The sequence below is a fragment of the Metopolophium dirhodum genome, chromosome 1 (assembly GCF_019925205.1).
Source record: "Metopolophium dirhodum isolate CAU chromosome 1, ASM1992520v1, whole genome shotgun sequence".
In the NCBI taxonomy this organism is placed as follows: Eukaryota; Metazoa; Arthropoda; class Insecta; order Hemiptera; family Aphididae; genus Metopolophium; species Metopolophium dirhodum.
Genome location: NC_083560.1, coordinates 13,851,215 through 13,862,111, shown reverse-complemented (window position 1 = coordinate 13,862,111; position 10,897 = coordinate 13,851,215). Strand labels below are relative to the sequence as shown.

The 10,897-nt window shown below is 28.2% G+C and overlaps 1 protein-coding gene and 1 pseudogene across 1 annotated transcript in view; both read left to right on the top strand.

The window, feature by feature from the left end:
- The first annotated feature begins 419 nt into the window (after positions 1-419).
- On the top strand, positions 420-2,139 carry LOC132935790 (uncharacterized; annotated as a pseudogene).
- Positions 2,140-6,857: 4,718 nt separating this feature from the next.
- Positions 6,858-10,897, top strand: part of LOC132935780 (uncharacterized) — a 54,299-nt gene continuing 50,259 nt past the window's right edge. Inside the window, exon 1 of the mRNA XM_061002392.1 lies at positions 6,858-6,915. The gene's annotated coding sequence lies outside the window, so the exon portion shown is untranslated. The remainder of the gene's footprint in view (positions 6,916-10,897) is intronic.

Sequence of the window (10,897 nt, the reverse complement as noted above, 5' to 3'; positions counted from 1 at the left end):
CGCAGGACAATTGTTATGTTGTACATTTGTAATACAGAGACAACACTTGCGGGTGTGACGCCCTCTTAAGAATCTCTCTTAGAATTTCATTTTAGATATAATAAAGAATTGAAACACCTACCAAAAAATAAGCATAACAAGTTTTTTACCCCTAATAATTTATACCTATCTCGTCTGTGCCCTTCGTGTCACCACCACCCCCCCCCCCCCCCACCCTCCCATCACAATCAAACACAATCTGACGACACGACCCTACTGAACACAGTAATATGATAAATTGTCTGATGATTCATTAAGGGATAAGACGTAAGACCTCCACTCATCACTATATGAATTATAATGTAGGAATACGATTTAAAAATATGGCATACCACTTTCATCGAGCTTACGCGTTATTATTATTCTATCGTTAGGCGACTATGCAGATGTGGACCAATTGATGTTTTCTTGTACATCACAATCAGCCACGCCACTACTAGAATTCGACAATGGAAAAGTGTACAGACTCAACGGCCTTGTCCTCAAACCGGTGGGCAAAATCCAGACCAGATGTGTCGTAAGTATATTGTGCCTACAAATATATTAGGTTTTCCAACCAGTACATCTGAAAACATATTTGCATTAATTATAAAATTAACTGAGAATAGATCATTCCATTTTTTTAATTCCATATTATCATAATTAATTTAGTTAATGATATGTTTTCAGGTTTCTCATTACTAGGTATACTTTGTCTCAAATAATTCAAACAATCTAAACATTGGTGTCTTGTAACATGATTGCTACAGAATTAGAATTATGTGGTGTTACAGAATAAGTGTCTCCTGAGGTTACACCCTTATTTGAGACAGAGTATAGCTTCATCGAGATTTAATGAAAATTAAATATTTTAACTAATTTAATTACAGTTTACTCATAAATAATAAATTATATTAATATAACAGTAAATTTCATTAGACACTTAAAACCATTTGTATGACAATATGTTATAAAAAAGATTATCAATTTATAAACATACGAACGATATAGGGTAAACGGTTACCTTGTACAGTGTTTAAAATGCATAACGCGGATACTTTGTATGGTCAGCCAAATTTTAGATTTCAGAACAATGACACTACGTACTAATATACACATAATATATATATATAATGTAAACAAGTCTGAAGTCATGACCAGACCATATTATTTAGCTAAATTATTATTTTGTAAATATGAGTATTCCAAATAAGAGGGAATCATGAGTCAGTTTATTACCTATCCAAAATAATTTTTATTTGTCATTTTGACATATTTATATTTTACACATTTTTAATTTACTTTTAACATAACTTTTGATAATAATATAATACAATTATAATTTGTAATCATATTTGATTATTTGATAATTTTAAGATTTTTAGGTTATCAAGTTTCTAAATTAATTTATAATATTTATGTATTATAGCACCAAATAATATTTAGCTGTTATCTAACCAGTTAGCTAAAAAAACTTTGATTATTTTGACTATTATTAATATACTATATTTTAAAACATTTGTGATTTAATTTTTAATTTTTACATATTTATAATTGTCAATATAATATTATATACTTCCTACTTAGGTATATAATGTATATATACAATATATAGGCTTCATGTATAATATACTACATAACAATACTAAGTGTACGCGTTCTGAAATTAAAATTTTTTCCTGACTATATTAATTGTCCATGTTTTGCACTTTTAATGCTTGACCGTACAAAATAACCTAGAACCACGATGTAATTTTTAGATGCAGATGACAAAAATAGAGCATTTTACCACCAATACGTGCTTCCCTACAATTTGAGCTTTCTCACATAGTATTCTGTTTACATTGATTAATTTGTTTTTTATTTATATTGTCCTCGCATACATATAAGTTGTACAAGATGACGAACTCCGTGATGAACATGATGGCAGTTAGCGGTACCACATCGTGCGAAGGCTTGTCATGCATGATGTTTTATTCAAAGGCAACGCCCCTCAAAGGATCAATGATGTTGCGGTTGAACAAACCCAAAGACAATTTACGACATGAGCGCTCCACATCAGAAGATAAAAACTCAACACAACTGAACTTTTCAGGGTCTAGATATTACTGGATAACGTAAGGTTGATGGATTATACGTTTTTACATAATAATTTATTGCCCTGGTTCTAATTTTTTAAATAATAACTTTCAAAATAAACACTAATAAACTAACGAAAACATTTTAATTTTCCATAAAATTAGTGATCATGGGCATTTTGCTTTTAAATTTGAGTATCATTTTCACACATTGTATTTTATAAAGTACTTCATAAAGAAATTTTCACGCTTAGTATTTGAAGTTATCAAATTATTTTAAAATTAAATTATTAATATATTTTTATTTGTATGTGAGTTCTATATAAAATGGAAGTTTTTGGAGTGCCTTAAAATCGAATACATTGTGTAATACTGTTTGAACTTGGAACGTATATATAATCCACGATCATGGTTAGGTACCCAATGTTTTGTGCAATATCGTTTTACTCGTCCTACTGACCAACATTAAAGTGTAATATACATAAATAATATTGTGTATAGTGGTGTTATAGCACGGCTAGGATCAGTTATGTTTGTCGTGTAAAAACTAATGAACTAGTTATGTGACGTATATATATGTTAAGTGTGTATTGGTGGCGCATGTAAATTGCACCGATTTTGAACTTTTTTAATGTAAACTCCGATCTTACTTTTTTACTACATTTTTTCGGAAACCAAATTGATTATTGTGAAAAAAATTATGTTTGTTTAAAAAGTCTAATAACCTACTTTTAAGGCACTTTTCAAATAATTTAGACAGAGTTAAAGTGAGCGATATAGGCCTGTAATTCGAACATTTACTTTTATCGCCATTTTTGTAAATAGGTATAACTATAGATTCTTTAAATGATTTAGGGAATTTCTCATTAGAAATAAAGCTATTAAATATTATAGATAAGGGTACAGCTATAGCATTTGACGTTTTTTTAAGAATATAATTAGATATCGAGTTTTCAGAAAAGGAATTGAAACTTTTAATACTATTTAATAGGTTAAGGACTTCAAGTGTTTCAATTGGTTTTAAAAATATAGTTTCAGAAATATAACAGTTTTTGTTTAGTGTATCAAAACTTATAGGTTGGAAATTGCTAAACTTAATATTATTAGAAATTACGCTGCCGACTTTATAGAAGAAACTATTAAACTCGTGTGCTATGTTTTGCTTTCCAGTTATTTTTTCACCATCGTTATTTGTTAGATTGCTAACATTCGATTTTTTTGATTTATTAGTGTATGATACATCTTTAATTAAATTCCATATTTTTTTAGAATCTGAGCCCGCAAGATTTATAAGATTTTGATAGTAAAGGTTCCTGGCTAGCTTAATTGTATTATTTAATATGTTCCTATATTTAACGTATTTACATTTAAGTAACGTATTGAATGGTTGTTTGAGTAATTTCTTAGATAATTTTTCTCGATTTCTTATTGACGTAATTAACCCTTTAGTAATCCATTGTTTAATTTTTTTATTTTTAGATTTACAATGCTTAATATTGGTTGAGGATGAATTAATAAACGAATTTAGCACCTGATTAAATTTTTCAATCATATTATCTACACAATTATAATGATTTAGCCAATCCCAATTCTCGGTACTAATTAGCATATTAAGATGGTCAAAGTTAATAAGGATCCGTTCAGTATAATTAATACTATTGTTTCTATCGATGAGAGGCGGTATATCGTTAATAATAATAGTGCTAAAGTGATCAGTTATATTACATTTAAGGATATATGCAGTAAATGTACTACCATTTATGATAGCGTGATCAGCTATAGTCTTAGATTGTTTTACAAAAATATGGTCAATACATGTTTTAGAATTGCCATTAACTCTAGTGAAATCGTTAATTGCAGAGGTAAATCCAAACTTGGCCATTGTATTAAGATATGCATTAGATTCAAATGAATTGGAAAACAAATTGATGTTAATATCACCACAGATTATATGATTACTTTTAAAACCATTATCTGAAAGATAGTCATCTAATGAGGTAATAAACTGTTTAGTATAATAACATTGTGACCGATATATACCTGTAACTATATACTGAAACCCACCTTTATTTACTGATAATTGTATTGAACTGCAGTTATCAACAATTTGAGTAGAAATGTTGTCAAATGTACAGTCATCACTAATAAGTACGGAAACCCCATCCGATTTATTTATTAATCCTAAAGAATGAAACACTTGGTATCCATTAATTTTTATATCACACTCGTCTTTCATCCATATCTCACTTAAAACTATTATATCAAATCTGTTGTTTATGGAACTTAGGTATGTTATTAGTTCATTAATATGTGCTTTAAGGCTACTAATGTTCATCGAAAATACACTAATACAATTTTTATTAAATTTTATATCGTCAATATAATTAACTGATATAGTTTTAACATTGTTAATATCCATAATATTGTTAAGTAAAAAATTGATATCGGTATTATTCATATTTTTCATAAAAATAAACTAAAATACTAAAATTGGTTAAGTTTTTGACTAACGATGAGGCTTAATTATCATTCCATAGTTGATCAAATGATTTTTCGGTATCAATTGCCATTAATTGGGACAGATTAGTAATACGCGTACCATACATACCTTCCGCTTTTTTCATAAAGACTCCACTTCCGTTTGCCCAGACATAATCATACTTGTATTTTTTAGATATTTGTTTTGCAAGCCAATACATTTTTCTATTTACAGCAGATAATTGTTCATTCACATAAATGTGATTTTCAGGAAAACTATTATGTATTTCTTTTGCTAGGATAGGAATTTTCGTCTTAACTCTGGATTTGATGGCGGATAATAAATTATTCTTCACTTCTTTATTGTTAAATTCAACGATAACACGACTATTATTTTCATCTTTATGTTTTAAACGGTAAATTTTATTTATGTGTTCTTCTTTTACTTCAACTTTAACAATTTTAGCTGAAGTAGAAATTACTACCTTTAAATTTTCATTTGTCGTTTTGGGTACACCAGTTATATCTAGGTTGTTAGCAAGTTTTGTTTGTTCTGTAATATTAATATTACCTTTTAAAATATCAATTTCTCGTTGAAATTTAGCAATTTTAGTATCACAAGTATTTAGTCTAGTGTCATTATCATTCACTTTTTTGATTATGCTCTGTAATTTTAAATTATACTCATCCACTTTATCAGATAAAAAGGACATAGATTTTTCAATTGCGTTGTAGGATGTTGTTAGATTATTTAATTTATTTAAAATCTTACTGATCGATGTTTTTATTTCATTAATATCAACCGAAGTTATATTATTAACATTGTTGATGTCAATTATTTTTTAATTTTCTTGACGGTTCTTCCTTGAGGTAACATTTTTTTTAATAATTATATCTTGTTCACATTCATCACATATCCAGTTTAGTGGGTCATTTTTGTTTTTATTGTAATTAGACAAACAGTTTTGATGAAAAAATTTTCCACAAAAAGAACACGTGATTTTTTTTGTTGGTGAAACGTTCGATTTACAGACGTTACACGGCATTATAGATAAGAGAGCGAGGACAACTATATTAATCGTAACACAACCTTACTAGACAGACAAAAGATCACAACTGGAGTCATTTCTTACCTTACTATTAGGGATGAAAAATAACTAATATTTTAACTGATAACACTGATTAAATTATAATATCATTATTCATTAATATACGTTTTCTTTCTATATCATTAATATCTAAGTATATCAATGTATATCCCTTTACTTGTAAAATATTTTTATCTCATATTAATTATTTCAATTAATTTAATTTAACTGATACATCGGACATCGGCGCCAGCATGATATTAAGGCAGGCCAATATGATACGGTGAAAAATAGGGCCGCCAATGTATACCCTGCGATACCCTAAATGGCGCCCCTATACAAGCTTGCATCAAATCAAATTATTGAACATTGCCTACCAAGGTGAAAAAGTTTCCTTTTGTCCGCGATTCAACGTAGTCGGATTGCCTATCAGGGTGGCTGAGTTGCTTTTACTGCAGTAAGTTACACCTAAAAGTAGTTAGTATTTTTATGATTTTCGATTTTTACGGGCAACGAAGTGCACGGGTTCTGCTATAAAAATATATTTACCATTAATACCGCTAGAAACATTTCCGTATTTTATATTTACTTGCCAATCACATAAAACGATAAATAATTATACATATCATCGCCTGAAGGCAAAATAAACAACTAATCACAGGCGAAGCTGTGACGGGTCGGCAAGTGCTATACATATATAACAATATTATTTACCTATTATTTAAAATATGCTGACTATACATTAAGCCCCCCCCCCTTTAGGTGCCACATTTATTATTGTAAAGCTACTGCCAAATATCCATATATAAGAGGACGGTAGTTCTCCACGATTACTATAACGTGCACCTGAACTCCGAGACACGGCCGCCGAAAACTAGTTCGCTCTACGGTGTCAGCGAGAAGCATACTTTTGCCATGCACAAATTGACGGTGTGATTTACATAATATTATATTGTTCTTATTTATTGTTTTTTTTGCCGTGTGTTAATCGATGGTGTGATTTATATATTATATTTTAATTATTATTGTTTTTTGCCGTGCACAAATCACAGTGGTGTGATTTATATATTATATTGTAATTATTATTGTTTTTTGCCGTGCGCAAATCGCCGGTGTGGTTCAAATTATTACTGTTTTTTTGCCATGGCACAAATCGTCATATTATTATTATTTTTGTGTTGTTGTGTGTGTCAACTTGTATTTATATATTATACCACAGGACCAGCAGCTGGCCAGTCTGCGCTCCACAATCTGTGAGTTTTTATTATTACTTTATTATATCATTTAAATTGTTAGACCAGAAGGGTCACGCGTATTATTATATTTTTGTGCAGCTCAAAATTTGCGTAAATATATAATAATATATTATATAGTTAATGATAATTATAATAATTCAATTACGTATAATATTTGTATTTTGGTTTGAATTAATATATTTTATTTTGAAGTTTTTTTACGCATTTATTTTAGTTTTTATATCATAAATTATAATAACACATTTGTCAATACATTAAATAACAAATTATAATATTATTAAATATCGGTACTAATGTATAATAACCTATTTATGTTCGATATTTTAAATTTTTATTTTTTGTCTTTCCTATATAAACTACCCTAAAACAAATTTTAACACAATAAAAATAATATGACCATCTAAAGAAATATATAACCTTTTTATAAATGTACTTTAATAACTAGTACTTATAATCAATTTTTCTCTAGAAATATTTTAATCACGCAAAATAAATTCAACGCGTGTATATTAGATAAGGCCTGTCGGACGATGTGGTTTTATGACGTCACGCGTATAACGCGACTTATATTTAAACACGGAAGCAATATTGTCTAACAACATTTTTTAGACCACCAAAATTATTCTTTATTAAAGCACTATATTCCCACGCAATAATAAAAAAAAATAGGTTTTTGTAGTTGTATAGTCATTTAAAAAATCAAAAAAATGTCATTTACGTGAAAAATTAAAATTATTAAATCGCGTATCATAATATATTATCTTAAACTTTATAGTGATAGACTCACAACGAGAGAATATTTTAAAAATAAATATAAATATATAGACATTTTGAAAACATTCACATTCCCACCCTCGACCACGCCGCTAATCCGCAGCCAGCCAGAGGTAAAATGCGACAGTGAGAGACCCTCGTGGCATTGTGGTGATATATGTTTATTGCACCGTATCTTATAGAATAATATTATTGATTTTATACAAATACACCGACGGGGGTGCGGCTATATGCCAATATAATATATTATATTATATTATAACTATTCGAACCATCACGTCTAATAACAAAACCAATACAAATTGTTATGTTTCACCTATGTAAAATAAATAATACATAATGATCGAAATATATTGTAAATTATAAAAGGGAGCAAGATTTCTCTGAATTCAAATTGTTATACCGCTTGGGTGTGATATCTCAGTTCATTAATTTCTAAAAACTAAAATCAAGAAAGTTTACATGCCGATTCTTGACTTGGCAAGCGTTCTTTTTATCAAAAACTAATAAATGTATAATATTGTGCTATTACACGTAATACTACGTTATCACGCTAATACGACGGGTCGGATATCAAACTTTGTAATAATTATCAGATGCGTTGATAAGGCGGTCGGTAGTTAGAAATCTCGAAAAATTATCATTGTAATTCGACTATTCATCTAGTGTCGACGTTAACGAGCATAAAATATAATATAAGTACCGACCGATATAATCGAGTAACTACTAGATAATGTCGACTGCATGAAACTAATAATTTAATAAATAACTAAATAACAAACAGGGAAAATGTCGATACAAGTGACGGTTATACTATTAAACTCGGGTTTCAGGTCAAAAACACTTTAATTCAGATTTCAGATGTAAAAAAAACATAAAACAAATCACTAAAATATTATCAAGAACCCATTCCTACTGTCTAACGTCTCTTTGCCGGAAAAATTTGTTGTCTGGCCCATATCCGTGACGTCCCTGTTATCTAGGCATGTTTTTGTATAATCAGCACTATAATAATATTGATAACAATATGATATGTATAATAATATGTACAATATGAATATGTTTATGATTTTGTCGTTTTGTTATTTAGACCTATTTAGTGGTTAATTAATAATTAATAATAATTTTGTATACGAGATAAAATAATAAAAAAATAAATACTATTGTATAAAACCACTAACTTCTTCGCTCCACTCAGAATCATAAATAAAAAAAAATTGAAATGTCGATCAATTAACACATAGTATAATTTATAAATACGATTGATCAAACATTCGTGTTCTACTTACGAGTGATAATGATTTAATTACAAGATTAAAAAAATATTATTTAATTCAATAATTGTATGTTAGAGTTTATGTAGTAGGTACGTACGGTTCCAAATTAATTAACTTATTTTCCCCAAATAAACATGCTCTATAAAGGGCCAAGGAAAAAAAATGTTTTCCTTCAAAACATAGAAAAAGGGCCGACGAATCCAAATTATTTTTAAAAACTAAAATTTGATGGCTAGAAATTCATTCATTATTATTGATCTAAATGCACGAATATTGCAATCGCTTAGAACCCTCTTTGATACGTGTGAATTATAATTCCATGGCTTGCTATGGCCTGATAACCGTTTGGAATTACCATTTAAACAATAGTTTGAAATTTAATATTATATAAAAATGATTACGTGATTCTGCACAATATACCTTTTACCACCCGATTCCGTATATTTTATAAATATAAATTATGTTGTTTACGTAAGTCCTTAGCATAAATTTAGTTTATAATATATATTATATATACGTATATACAATATATCACCTTAAATTTGATAGACAGGTACTTGGTAGTTAGTAATATAATATCGACCACAAACGGCACGAGAAAGATGCCCACTCCGTGATCACGCACGGTGTCGTCAATTTGTTTTTATTTTCACGTGTAAAAATGACTTACAAAATCTATTTTACTGTAATTCGACAGTTTGTTTTTTCGTTTTTTCGTCATTCTTTAAACTTTTTATAGGATAGTACTTCAAAGATGAACATTTCCCTCAAACTAATTGTTCCCTGTAATTTAAATAAATATCTATATATAACTACCTTTGTATACACTTAAGTAGTTTAATCAGTAATCTAATGACACTCAAAAAGAAACATAAACAAAATTGTTGGCAAACATAGTTCATTATTTTTATTTTAACATACAATCATCAAAATCAATATTATTATTTTAATTTGTTATTATAGATAATCGTAACTAATTACTTCACAGTTACTTTTCTTATAATATCATAAATTTGGATTCATTAGGTGGCTAAAGTAATTATGGTAAAATGGTAAATGGAATTCGATTGTTGACATTGATGTCTTAGGTATGTATGGGGGTTAAAAAAATTGTGAAATGAAAAAAGTGCAATGTTTTGTGGTACTCTTCTCGTAGTGGGATAAACTTGTAATTTGAACCATATAGGTTATACTTATTGGTAGGCCTATATTGGTAGGTATCGCATACAAAGTATAAATTCAGGAGTTGAAATTCATAACCTCTCTTAATTTTTAATAAGACCACCATAACATTTTGACTTATTTTGAGCTGTTTACGGACATTGTCAATTTCCATTTTTTTTAGTTTTTTTTTTCTATAAATATCAATAAAATTTAATATGTTGAGTAAAAAAGCTTGAAAATTTAATAGAAGGCTCCTAGGTTATTGTTTCAAAGGCAGATAAAAAAAAATTAAAAATCCTTAGTCACAGTTTTTATTTAAAGCATTTAAAATTCAAATATTAAAAAAATACGGATAAATCACGAAAATTAGCTAATTATTTTGAGTTGAGAATTCATAAACATTTTTCTTTTTAAATCTAAGATTTGAAAATGTAATACAAGATAAGTACATAAGTTTGTCTACCTTTATGAAAAATAAAATATCTACAAGAAAGACAAATTAAATTTTTATGAGCGTTTGAAATTCATATTTTTACAACAATTGATATTCACTTGATTTCTCATGTAACGATATTCTTATTTTGTTGTAATTAAAAAACGTATGACTGTAGATACTTAAAAATTTTACTGAATGTTTATATAAGCATTTTCTAAACACGATAACATTTTGAAAATAATTTGATACTTTTTGAGCTGTTTACGGACATTGTCAGTTCTCAATTTTTTAGTTTTTTTTTCTATAAATATCAATAAAATCTTATTTG